We start from the raw sequence: 14,081 nt of genomic DNA on the forward strand, positions 1-14,081 counted from the left end.
GCTGTTCCAGTGTCTCACCACCCTCACAGTAGAGAATTTCTTCCTGGTACCTAATTTAACCTTGCCCTCTGTCAGTTTAAAGCTGCCCCCCCTTGCCCTGCCACCTCATCATGATGATCATTGCGGCCAAAGGTCTCAGACAAAACAAAGGCACAGTGCATATGTGCACTGAGAGAGATTTCAACAGAAGAAATGCTTTGAGTTATAACTTGCATCTGATATTCTCACTGGTAGGGCTGTATCTGCTGCTGTCAGGTCAAAGAGTTTTTTGTTTCTCTCACTGTCCAGGAATGCTGCAGCAGCAGTCATCCCAGGTGAGGGATGATGGCCCTCTGCTTAGTTTACTGCCCTCTGGTTCAAGCTCTGAGTATTTTAATCTGACAGAAATAAAGATCAGGAATCTCCAAGAGTGCTGTTGGCTGCTAGATAACAATACTTCTGGAAACTTCTGTGAGTTACACTTTTCCTCTTGTGTCTTACTCTGGTCTGCTGTAAAGGATAAACACCTAAACCCTTGATTTCAATGGGAAATAGATACATAAGTACCTTTAAAGATTTGATTTAATGCTGGATCTAAAAGGCACTGAAATAACAGCATGCCCTGAATCGATTTCTGCTGAGCATACTCAGATCCTTTTAAACTAATGCTGCAGCTGAAGCTTTAGGCACTGCAGAAATGTGATTCTAAACCAGGGTTCTTAAGGTCACCTGGTTTTTAGGATTGTCTTTCAGTGAAGGTGAAACTACTTTATTTTTTTTTTTATTTTTTTTTTAACCAAAGGCAAGTGCTTCTCAAAAGTTGCTACTACTTAAAGGTAGCATCAATGGTTCAGCAAAACTTTTACTGTGACTGCTGACTTGAATTTTGAGAGGTTTTCTTGTATATCAAAGCCAAGAGATTTAGCTTATGGGTAGCTCTGTGTAATTTCTTGACATTTGGTTTTGAAGATGACCATAAGGATTTCAAACCAATACAGTTAATCTAGCTGTACACTACTCTTTCTTCAGTGTCTTTGAATGCTTAAAATAACCCAAAATTATTTCTGACTAAATATGCTTGTCAAAAAACTGGAAATACCACAGTTGATGAAATGAGAACAGGTTGGGCCAACTTTTTTTTTCTCTCCTTATAATCGCCAGTTATTGACTTCCTTTTTTTCAAGGTCACCAGAAAGCTATGGAAAACTTTATCCCAGAATATTGGGTTTACTGTCATTTTATGAAGAAAAAACTTAAAATACGTGAAGAACTTGCAGAGTCTCTGCCCTCAAGTCTCTTTACAAGAAACTATTTTTGTGATTAGATGCTGGACCAAGCTGCTCTGCAATTTTTCCACTGCTATTAACTGTAAATAACTTCCAGCCTTGGATTAACCCTTTTAGCTCCTGACAAGCAAAACTGTTCTGTATCTGCTGGGCATAATGAGAGAAACAGATGAGCTGGGAATTTGAAGCTGGGTCTGAGACAGAGCTCTTTTTTGTTGGAACTGTGTTTATGAACTCTTCTGTAACTTTCTCATTCCTGACTCCCCTTAGAGAGTGCAAGTATTTTTATCGGGTAGAACATTTTTGGGAAATACATCCATGGTCGTGGCTGGATTTTGATCTTGTGCCTGCTGAAGCAAATGACAACGTTCTTGCTGGCCTTTGGGAAATGGTTGTGTGCTCTGCAGACATTGACCTGAAAAGACTTTAGGATCTCTCTGATAGGCCCAAGCTGGAAAGCTGTAGCTCTGAATTCAGTTCCTAATTCTCTGTAGTTGTCCAAAGGCAGCAGGACTTCAGATATGAGTGGGAGTGGATCCCGTAAATGCTAAAAAAAAAATGCTGATAGGAATAAAAATAGGAATACTGGCTGAGTTAAGGAGGAAGGCAGCTCCTTTTGAGCAAGTCTTGAGAGGCAAATTATCTAGTCCTGTGCATTGCCTTCTGAAATGTCCATATAATGCCCAGATCATGTCTCAGTCCTGACTCCTAAATCCTCTACCATGGCTTAGTTACAGAGTGGAATCTGGCTGAGAATTTTCAGATGCCTTTGTGGACACTAAAGACGATGGAAATACAAGGAAAAAGTCCACGCTTCAAAGTGTGTGATGATTTGGACTCTAAACATTCCAAGATTAAAGATGCTTCAATGCTATGGAATCCTGTGTACCTGTCAGGCTGCAGCTGAGCTGAGCTGATCTGTGTTTTAAATGCTCCAGTCACCCATACAAAGCTGAAGAGTGACCCTATCATGGATTCAAGAGATTCAGGCTTCCCTTTGCAGGGCAGGTTTCCGCCTCTTCTTCTTTATCCACAACAGTGCTGTGAGGTCTCCTATGAAACACAGAGATTTCTTTTCACATTAAAACTCTTATCAGAGAAATACAGTATGAAGTGGGTTAATTGAAGATCAATCTTATGCCACATATTATGGGTTGAGAAAGTTTTATATCTACTCTCACTTCGCCACAAAAGAGGGAAAAAGACCATAAAAAAATTCTTACACTAAAAACATTCCCAGGCACTTTTGGTTTTTTGTTTGTTTTTTTTTTTTAATTTTCCTTTTTAATGGGAATTATGCCACAGACGAGCTGGCTTATAAAGTTCATTAGGTTTTAAAAATATGTTTCAGCCTCTTCGTCAGACAAAATTAAAAATTGGCAGGAGATCACGTGGGAAAATTCTGGCAGAGCTGAAAAGTGGTTCCAGTCTCCCCATGGTCTTTGGAGAAAGATTCTGGCTTTTCTCTTTCCTTCTGGGAGTTGGACAAAGTTCTCCAATTCAGCACCCACCAGCAGGATATTACCACTGGCTTGAATGAAAATTAGGTTGTGTATCAAAATGATGAGTAAATGTGTTATCACTAATTATCTGAACTGCACCCAACTACCCTGGCTGGAATGCTGGTCCTTAGGGCTTTCCATAGGATTTTTTATTCTCATTCAGGTCATGAGCATCTGTAGTGGAACTTCTGGATTTTGCAACCAAAATGTGGCTTTTCTTTCAAAACTAAACCTGTCAGCTTTCTGTTTCAACTATGAGGAGAGAACTGAGGCCTCTTAAGTCTGTCCTCTATGTCTCTGCCAGCTACTTTCCTTACACAGTGTTCCGACCCTCAAAAATAATCATGACAGCCAAAATAACTTGTCTTCATTGGAAGTTGTGATCAAAAAGAAATATTACTAAATCTATATTTTTACTGCTTGTTTTTTTTTCAGAACGCCAATCCACAGGCTTCAGATCACTGCCTGGGACACTGCTATGGTTGGAGCTGCAATAGGCTGATGGATAAATCTTCTGTCCCATCCTCTTTGTTTAATCTGGGGTTCTGAAATATATTTACGCATCAGAAAAGGTAAATGTAAATCTTTTTGTGTTTTCATCCTGCAGCTTGGTTGTGCTGCTCATAAGGATGAGCCTGTAAGGTTTTGGGAGCCAGTTGGACTGGGGGTTCTGAGATGGAAATTGTTGTTTGTGCTGAGCCCCATGCAGCAGAACAGATCCCATTACAGGTTTGGGGCTGCATCACAGGGGAAACAGCAGATGGTTGAAACGGACATAAAGAGGAGGGGAGATCAAAGGAGAAGAACTGGGAAAGGTTAAGGTTGGCTTAGGCTGGCTCTCTCTAGCCCAATCCCAATATGATGTTTTGTTTTTCTGTCTTCTGTGGAGGCATAGAAAGGAATAAACAATGAAAAAAAAACTTTAAAGCCTGGTGATGGTGGGAAGTAGGGCAGATAGAAAACTATAAAGTTATATTATTGGTGCAGAAACCTTGGCTACATATGGAGCCCAAAACTGTCATAATTTTCCTTCTCATAGGCAACAGCTGTGTATCCAAATTAAGCATCAAGGAGAAAATATTTTCTTTTCCAGATTAAGCTAGAAGACTAACATTTGGTGCTGGAAAGATACACTTCTCTGCTATGGTTTCTTCCTGATGAGTTTGCAAATCTCCCCTGAATTGTTAATTCACCCTTTCCATTTGAAATTTGAAAGGCAAAAGGTTTTATTTTACCATTTTGTCTATGCACACATGTCGGGGTGAAAAAGGGGGAAGAAGGAAGCAGGACATGGAGATGGGCTCTTGTGTTTTGCTTTTAAGTCATGTGTTAAACATAACCCCTTTGCATTCATCTGTAGAAACAGTGTCAGTATCCACAGGGGGCTGCTGTGTCTGAACAAGACTGCTCAATTTGTTTTTGAGTAAGCATAATTATTTATTGCAAGATATGGAGGTACTGGTAATACCATCTGAGTCCTGGCAGGGACAGTGTGTGTTATGATTTGGGTTTGTTGTTTCTCTCTGTCTTGGTTTAAATTTATCTCCATCACCCAATTTTTTTGACAAACAAACAGGGATGTATTTTTGGGATGCAACTCAAAAAGCATTATTTATCCTGACCCAAAGAACAGCAAAAAGAGCAACCTTCAAAGATTTTTCTATAATGGAAATGAAACAATCAGCACAGAAATATGAGGAAGAAATTACACCCATTAAATACATCTAGACTGATGAATGATATGATGGCTGCCTATTCAAGTTGGAAATTTTACACATGATTGAAGCTTTATTTAGTCTAATGAAATGTGCTTCCTGAATGCTGCATCTGAGTGACGGCGTGACCTAGAGCACAAAAGAAAGTATTATGTGATTAGACTGAGATCATTCTCATTTAAAGTCATTGTGATATAATTTTACATTTTTAATTAGCAGCATATACTTTTGTGTCCATTGCCTCTTTTATTGCGAATACCTTTTCAGGTCTTGTCCTTCCACAGGCTTGTTTGAAGCTCAGAACGGATTAACAGCAAAGGGGTTTGGAGTTCATTGATCCTTTTTTTTTTTAAATCCTCCCCCTGAAGTGGTGAATGGTGGGAGGGGAGAAAGCTGATCTTTCAGAATAGGCCCATCTTGTGCTGAATTTTTCCTCAGTTCCATAGGACACTCTATATATTTTAGCTTGAAATCCAGCTTAAATACCTTGTTTGACCCATGAAACTATTGATAGTCACAAAATCTGTGAAATTAGAGTTACTGGTGAAGCAACTGATTCTAGAGATATTCCCCTCAAGATCTTGGCTCTGGCAGCTGGGATTTCATGAGGATTGTGGCATTATGCTGACTTACATCACAGGGAATTTGGACCTACATCCTCTACACCACGCATTTCTTACCCCATTTCACCTTTATGAGCTGGGCCTTTACTTTGAAGCTGTTTTGTGCACCAGGCTAGAAGGTAACTCCTCACACAGAAATCCAGTGTTTGGATTAAAAGCTATTAAAACACACTTGACTCGAGCAAAATTTAACGTGGTTCATAATACAATTTTATGAGCTATTGAGATTTCTGGCACCATAAAATGAGTTTGTTAATGGGTTTCATCAGTTGTTACTTAAAGTGATGTTAAAAAGTAATGAGGGGGGAAAAGTAAATGCAAGGGGTGAACTTGCTTCTCAAGTCTGCAGTTCTTTCCCTTCCTGGAGCATTAGCAGGGGTAAGCAAGCATTAAACAGGTTCAGTGTGCTGCCTTTGTGTGAAAGAGCTCACTGCAGACCCCGTATTTTCAGATGAATATGAACTTGCTGACCACAATCCTGACTTCTAGCTTGTTAGTGAGGTTGACTGATGAACACCCAGGACCAGACAGATAAGCCAGACACTTAATCTATCTACTGTATGTGTTCAGTCAGACTAAAGCTTTATCAATCATTTCAAACTGCATTTCAAGAGCATATTGTATAGCTTCTCATTACCATAAATCACTGAATTTGGAGGCAGTAGCAATTTAACCATCTCATTCATGAGGCATCTGAAGGTGTCCACAAACCTGTAAGTACCTTAATTTGTGCCTGTATGGAAGATTCATAATTCCTTAGCACATTAGAGCCTGTAGTTGAAATTTGTGAGGGCAAAAGAAAAAGTCAGGAGCAGCCTTTCAGTAACAGTTTTTAAAATATTTCAATTTGAAATTTAGGATCATTTTCTTAGATCCTTTTTAATTCACTGCATAGTTATCTTCTAATCTGGCTTGTATTTCCTGCTACAATGAAAAGAATAAAGTGAAAAAAGTATTATAAATGCATTTGCCAATTGCAGAATAAAATCTAATGCTGAGAGAGACAAAAAAAATTATCCTTTCTTAAATGAGACTTCCCTATTTTTTGCCTGTCTTTTTAAACTTTTAAAACTCTGTTTTGACACATACAGTTGTGTAGGCTAACCATATATTTCATGAAAGCAAGGCAGAATGTTTGCAGGTAGGGAGGGCAAATTTGCCTGATCATTTTTTGTGCTATTTATGGAATTTAAGCTTCAGATGTGCTCCGATCATATTTGTTCTGTTTCAGTTATTGTCTGGCTTAAACTTCAAGACATGAAGTCCAATAGCCATTCCAAAATCTCATGTTAACATTCCAAATCTCACGTTAGCACTCTGGATTGGGACAGACTTAGGTACTTCCAACCAAGAGAGATTTGAATCCTTTTGGAGCCTTGCTGAGATGGCCACACCTACAGGCATAGACAACAGCCCAACCATTGGCTCCCAGGAATAAATTAAATACCATGGCCTAATTATTAGAAGCCTCCATATTTATGTCATCAGAATTTCATTGTTTTCATTGTTTTTTAGGTATTTTTGTACCTTTTTTTTCCTTGGTGGCTGTAGTAAGTGTACATTGGCATGGTATGTGAGAAACTGGTGCAGCCCGTTTGAAGTCATAAAACAATTGCGTATGTTACAGCTTATCAAACCCAAGGGTTTTTTTTCATTATTTTCCCCTCAAATTACATTTTGCAGCCTATTAAGCATCATTTTCTGATAATTGGTGAAGTCTGAGTGCAGTCTCTGTAGTATGTGGCTGGTCTAGATTTGGGCCAGGTTTTGTGCATTATAAACCTGTCAACAAATCTTGTTTTCAGCTGTGGTGTAGCACTGAAGGGCAGCTGAGGAGGAGCCATGATAAAGTCTTTGGGACAAATTACACATCACAAATTAATTATATGTAATGCTTGGCATAACAAACATGAATTTTGGGCATGACCATAATACTTGTTTTTACTTCCAACGATTATCATCTGCTTTAAGTCATGTCTTGGATGAGGAGCGGATCTTGTGATGTTACGGTAAATGCACAGAATATGAATAAGCAGACACCTATGGGTTTAAGCTCTGCATGAGGAGATTAAGTACTTGACTGTGGATATACTTCAGGTGCATTCAGAGAAATTTGGTTTCCCATGTTAACTGCAGTGAACGAGGGGAATTATTTCCATGGGTTTCCGTGAACTTTTGGATTGAGGCCCAGAGCCTGATCTCATACTTTGCCTAGAGGAGATTTCTGAGAACATGCAGACTTGGGCATCCAAGGGACTAGCAATGCCAGAGTGGTTGTAAAGAGCCACAGCCAGGCCCTTTATTTACAAGTTAAATGACTCCCCCAATGTGTTCTGGGGAGTTTTAGGCAGCTCATGGTTTGTTTCACCTACTTAACATCACACTGAGGAAGAGTTGAGTCCCCATCCTTTGACAGACAACAGATCAGCTGGTTACAAATGTTGATCATCTGTATAAAAACAGAGGGTGAGAGTACACTAGGACTGAACTTTTGGCTTTGTGGACTGTGGGAAAATTAGTTATACAGAATTTTGGGTCTCCTCTGCTGAAATGCAGCTCTTGATCACTGTAATTTTGGATGATGCCTAAATGGTTTCTCAGACTGTGCAAACCACAGGCCATCCCAAGCTTTGCCAAAGAATGAAGAGTGGCTGAGTGGCTGTGCTTCTTCACAGCATGTTTCTGAGATTTGTCAGTTCTGTCATACTCCTCGGACCTGTGGAAAGGAAGGGAAAGGGGTTTCCAGAGATATTCTGTTCATAATTATGAGGAAATTCACAGCCACACCACATAAAAACCTTCTAATGGTTCTTGCACTGGCACATAAATGGTAGTGAGGAGGATGTAGTTTAAAAATACAACACAGACTTTTTTTCTTATAAAACATTTCAGGAAATCCTGCATTTTAGTGGGAATCTCTCACCTTTGAAGAATGCTGCATTTGAAGAATTTATAATGCTCTATTATCTCTGAGCCTGATTTGCAGTATACTTATGTAAAGTGAAACTCAGTCTGCAAAGATACTTCTTTCTGAGCGTTCTTACTGCACAGCTATGTAAATGTTCTTATGCAAGTAGAGACAATAATTATGGCTTAAGGCTGTATACATTACAAGCAGGGAATTCCTCATGCATTTAAATACATATTTTAGAAGCAAATCTGGATCTGGTTTCAAAATCCAGAGTGGATTGACACCAGTTTACATCATCAGTATCTGGCCTTTCGAAATTCAGAGAACCCATTAAAAATAAAACTTGTGGTGGGGGGAGACTGGAGTTGTATCATATAGCAAGTGAGCACAGGAATGGCTGGCAGGAGAATGGTATGCTGCAGATGAACTGGATGGGGGACAGATTTGCACTGTTGTAAAACACATGGGAAAAGTCCCTTCTGTTTATTTCTTTTCTTTCACCCCCTTATTAATTTACCGCAACCACAGGCCATGTGTTCCAGTTCCTGTCTGGGAAAAGGGGCTGGGTAGGCTGTGTTGTGACTTAATCAAACCAAGGATCTGAAAGCAGCCGGAAAACCCCAAGAAATTCTGAATTTCTCATAAAATTGCCCAGGAGAATTGTTTGTAAACCACTCAGCACTAGGGACAAGGCCACTCTGGTCATATTGTGCTCTCTGTTTGGTGTTCACAGCTGGAATGAAGGGCATCAGCTAAAGATCAAGTGGACCAAATATCTTTGATGTAAGCTTATGCCTTAAAATTGTTGGATTCATAGTGTAGCCAAAAAACTATATTCAGTGATTTGTATGAAATATCCCAACACCTATGTACTTTGGAAAGAGCTGCTGTGCTTCATGTAGATCATATTGATAATTGATAATACAAAATTGATAACTGATAATACAGAAGAGCTCCTGCTTAAGCTCCTCCTTTTCTTTCTTGCTCTCAGGGTGAGAGGAGCATGTTGCTGTTCCTTATATAACACAGATAATTTCCTCTGATAAAGGATCTGACAGGCTTGAAGCTCCCTCTGGTTCTTTTTCTTTACAGCCACTCCTGTAAGATCAAGCCTCTTCCTGCCCTCAGATAAAACTTTGCAGCATCCTAGATAGGGATGGAGATATGTTTATTGTCTGGCTTGTAAAGTAAAATTTATTAAAAAAGATCATAAACTATTGGTTTAGCAGGCTTAAAATCCAATATATTTCTTTTTATGTGTCTCACCTGTGATAAAGATGTGATGAGTAAAGTTAGCCTCTCATCCAAGCACTCTTCCTGTGGCTTTAGAAGGCTGAGCATGGTAAGAGCAAGAACACAGCTAGGTAAGTGGAAATGTATCAGGGAATTAGTATAATCTTACCTACTGCTGCTGGTGAGACAGCAGTGAAATTACTTCTCACTGATAAGATTGATTAGGGTTGTTGAGACATGGTTTTAAACTTCTGTTGTAAGTTTAAATATCTACTTTTTATCCAGTGTTTATGTTAAACTTCAGCATTTTCTTCTTTTTTTTTTTTTTAATTAACTCTAGCCTTTTTTTTTTTTTTTTCCCTGAGTGCCTGTTTATATTTTGCTACCAATTGTGAATTTAAAAGAAATGTTTACCTTTTGGATTTCTCTATCCCAGGCTTAATCCTTCCCCAAGACTCAAATGAGATCAAGGTCAGGTTTTGTCATTAAAGATGGAGAGGGCACATTTCTTTCCTAGTGTGCCTCAGCCACATACAACTTAAGTGGTTTGGTCAGTGTGAAAGACTGGACGGATTTAGTAACTCTGGTATAAAGGAGGAACTCTTATTTCATAATTTTTCACTTAAATTTGAAAGAGCTAAAACATTTAGAACAGAGGGTAATTGGTGTGTGTTGCAAAGACAGACCATTCAACAAAGATCCTTAATATTTACTCTTGGCACTAATGTACTGTTTGTCAAAGAAAATTTGGAATCCTTGCTGAAATATATTTAAATTTGAATTGCGTATATAGTATATAATTACATCCATAATGACTATATCATGTATGTGTGCACATATATTTTGTTGTGTTATTTTTACTCATATCTGGAGCTGAGACTAAAAACACTTTCAAATTCAATGACTTTGATAACAAAAACGAGAGAATTTTTACTTTTTAACACCAATATGGAATTTTGTTAAGTCATTTCCTTGAGGGGAAAATTCCGAGTTTGGAGGGGGGTATTGTACTGTGCACAGTACTCCTGGTTTAGGAGACTGGTTAGGCTGGTATAAATAGGCATCTGGACTTGTACCTATTCTACCTCTTTCCCTTTTTTTTTTTGTGAAGAAATTAGTTTTCAAATGTGTTGTTGCTCCTCCTTCTCACACAGACTCAAATCTGCACATGCTGCTGAGTCAGAAAATGTGTTTGGGTGCTGTTTGTTAAACAAGTTTTGCCCATACTTACTTCTGTCTGTGCCTTAAGACACAGACTCACTCTTTGAAGAGTAAAATGTTCCCAAGCATGAGGAATTGCCTTGTTTGGAACACTGTGTATGTGGAGATGCTGCAGTTCAGGACCCTGCAGGTGTGTCAGTCCATGTCTGAGCCCATGTAGGTGACACAGCTGATCACCAAGCGAGCCAGAGCTGGGGTCCGTAATGCTCCATGTGTTGTTCAGCCCACAGCTAACAGCCCATGGCTACTGGGGCTCATGGGAAAGGCTCCTCTGGTACAAAAATAGAAGGAACAGCCTTCTGACAAGAGCTGGCACCTTCATGACAGCCACATCCTTTGACACCGTGGTGTAATGCAGTTCAGCATGCTTTGAAGGCCCAGTTTGGTGGTGGTCCTGCCTTATCTCTCAGTAGATACTGATCCTTATCACAGAGTCATAACAAACTGTTTGGTGGAGTTGGAGGGGGTGAGAGAAGCCTTTGGCTTCGTTTAGAACAAGCCTGACGTGAGCATTGAGATATTCTGTACTTTTGGGTGGCTGGCCTTTTTCATGTCAAGTTTTAAGCAGTTTGTAAAAATCAATGCAAAGTTAACCTGCTCCATTTATCCTACTGGAATTCTTGTAGTCAAGAACATTCTGTTTAATTCTTTTGTGACTGCATCTGAATGATAGGAAATGGTGTTCTAGAGTAATTTCTCAGGCAAATGCAAGGTTGTCTTAGTAACTTGTGACCCCCTTGACTCAGAGTTTGAGGAGAGAAAAGACGAAGTTATTCAGCGATTGGAGGAAAGTGGGGCAAAGAGTTATCTCAGAGCTGTGATATTTGGCTTCCAGTGGCCGCAGAAACTTGACACACATCAAATGTCAAACTAGCTGATAGCAGACAGGAAGGATTAGTGTTGACACAGCAGAGCTGACCCCTGCCAGCAGCGAGGCTGTGTTTAAATACAGCCACGTCGCTCTGAAGTCACCCCGGGCGTGCGAGCGGTACGAACTGGAGGTGAAGGTATAGGAAACATGGGGTGTTGGGACATTCTCCTGCCTAATTGGGCTGACAGCTCAGTCTGGATGGAGGACAGTGTTTATTTACTCATTGTTGTGTGATGAGCAAATAGAAAGATATGCCTGCTTTAGCCCATGCTGATATTGGTGCTAACACTGTCTGGCTCCAGCTGCCGTAAGCCAGGACAATACAACACAAAAACTTCCTATTCACCATCACTTCTGAGTCTGTCCTGGCACAGATATGCAATGACCTCAGACCACAGTTGGGTCTAATAAGGAATTTATCTTCATGGAAATGTGACCTCTTGCTACCAGAAGGCTACAAAAATACGAGTAACAATGGGTAAATGAAGATAAAGGTTTATCCTGGCCAACTGTTGCATTTTCAAAACAGTTCAACCCTGCCATGAAAAAAACTACTGTTTGACATAGGACGCTGTCTGAAACTCTTAAAAAAGTTATCCAGGTCACTGTGGAAAGAACATGGTCTTAGTATTGTTTTTATAAGTGAAAATTACTGGATTGATTCTTTTTTCTTTTGAGTGATACAGACATTCAATATCAGTTTTCAATTCCCAGAATCCACTTTGGATACAGGAAAAGAGATTTCAGGAAATTCAGTTTTTCACCAAGGAATTAGGCTTTTTCCTTTCCTAACCTCCACCCTCCACACTAGGAGTTCACACTCTGTATGTGCTTTTAATCTTGACTTCAATATATTTTACTGTGGCCGGCTTTTAGTTACAGTTTAATAACTTCAGCTTTATTTTGCCCCAGGCCATATTATAATGAATAAAAAGCTTTTTCTATGATTTAGCTGAATTTATGCAGCTGCCCTTGAAACAGCTGCATAACTTTTCCTACTGACTAGGAAGGGTAGCAGTTTACTCAGCACAGACTGATCAGCTGAATTCTACTTCCAAACTCAGTTTTGCCAAAAAATCACGTGAAAAAGAATGCAGATCCATGACCATGCTTCCAGACACCTTGTGAAATGTTGATATTTCTTAAATTCAAATTGTCCTCATCCCCAAAAGCAATTTAGACTGAATAAGGACCATATTTTTATATGTTTCTGCATGTTACCTTGCACCATGAAATCTTTAATCTGATGAGGGCCCTCTGATACACCCAAAAGAGCTGCTTCCCGGTTTCCAGTCTTATGAAGGAAACAGTGAGTGGAGATGGGAAGAAGCTTGCATCAGCCATTGGTTATTTTACATTTGATCACTTCTAGGTTGGCTCTTCCTGTGAGCCCAGCTTACAAGCAGGTGTGATCCATCAGTGGCTGCATCAAAATCTACAGAGAGATGTCAAAAGTAAATCTGCAGAGCCTGTGTGGTGGTTCTGACAGGAATGACATGGCCAGCCCAGAGCAGGCATCAAGCCCTTCACCTTGTTCATTTTGTGTCTTAAAATCCTGCATCTGAAAGGGAATCCTAATCCAGGAGCCTGTGTGGATTCCAGCCTAGCAGACAGCGAGGAGGTTGGATATACACTCTGTGTGGGAACCTGCCTACAAATTGAAGGATGGCAGATAGGATGGAAGAGGCAAGAGGTCGGTAGTATGCAGCTTAGGGAGCACGTGGTTTGAATGCAACTGTGAAACCTAAGACACCTCATCAATTTGTGAGGCTTCTTTAATAAGGGCCCAGCTTCATCTTTATGCAGGGAATCCTCTCCAGAATTCCAGACACATGAAAGACATTAACTCATAATGCCTAGTAGTCTCCTGAGTACCTGTTAATAATTATGGCTGGCCTTTTTGGCCTTAAGAAGCTTTCTATTACCTGGTGTTAAACCTTTTAGAGTAAACTGGCAACCAGCATAGGATGGTGAATGTGAAAAGGTGTGTTTGTTAATACTTCTGTGCACTGACAAATCTGAATCAAGTGCATGGTTCTTACTCGTTCAGGATTAAAAAGTATCAATTTGAAATGAAGAACAACTATTTACATGTACTTAAAATGGCAGGTTTAAAAGAAATCTTGTAAAGGAGAGAAAAAAAAAATCAGCAATAAACTCTAGTCTGAGATCATACTATTAAACAGAAATATTATTAAAAGAACAGTTTTTAGAAGAATGAGAATGATCAGTTTGCCCAGCTGTTCTAGTAGCAAGGAAAATGTTAATTAAAAAATAATTCTGCACACATACTATTTTTCTCAGTATAAAAAAGGTAAGTAAAGAAAGCAAGGCAGATTAGATCCTGGTGTAGACTTGTAAGATGTATAATCTTATAATTAAAGATAAAGCACCCCCCCAGAGCAAGAGTACATTAAGTCATGAAATGAACCTTTTATTCATTAGAGCTCTGAAAAATTCAGGGTCAGTTCTCCATTCCTTTATAAAGGAGACTTAAATGTAGTGTTTCTGTAATATATGTTCAGTTAAAAGCCCTCCTCCCAGCTTTTCACTGCCAGAATGAGGTAAAGAATCTGGAGGTTTTAGAACTAATAAGCCAAGCAGTAAAATGGTGCACATTTGTGTAGAGCCTGACGAGGGATGGGAATGCACCCAGGGAAGGCTTGGCTGCTTCGGCACAGACGCTGACGGGTGGACACACCAGGACTTCATTCAATGAATCAACCTTGGCAAATTCCAC

Source organism: Pseudopodoces humilis, chromosome 3, assembly GCF_049639895.1.
Source record: "Pseudopodoces humilis isolate 2021_Gansu_Grassland_sample_001 chromosome 3, ASM4963989v1, whole genome shotgun sequence".
NCBI lineage: Eukaryota > Metazoa > Chordata > Aves > Passeriformes > Paridae > Pseudopodoces > Pseudopodoces humilis.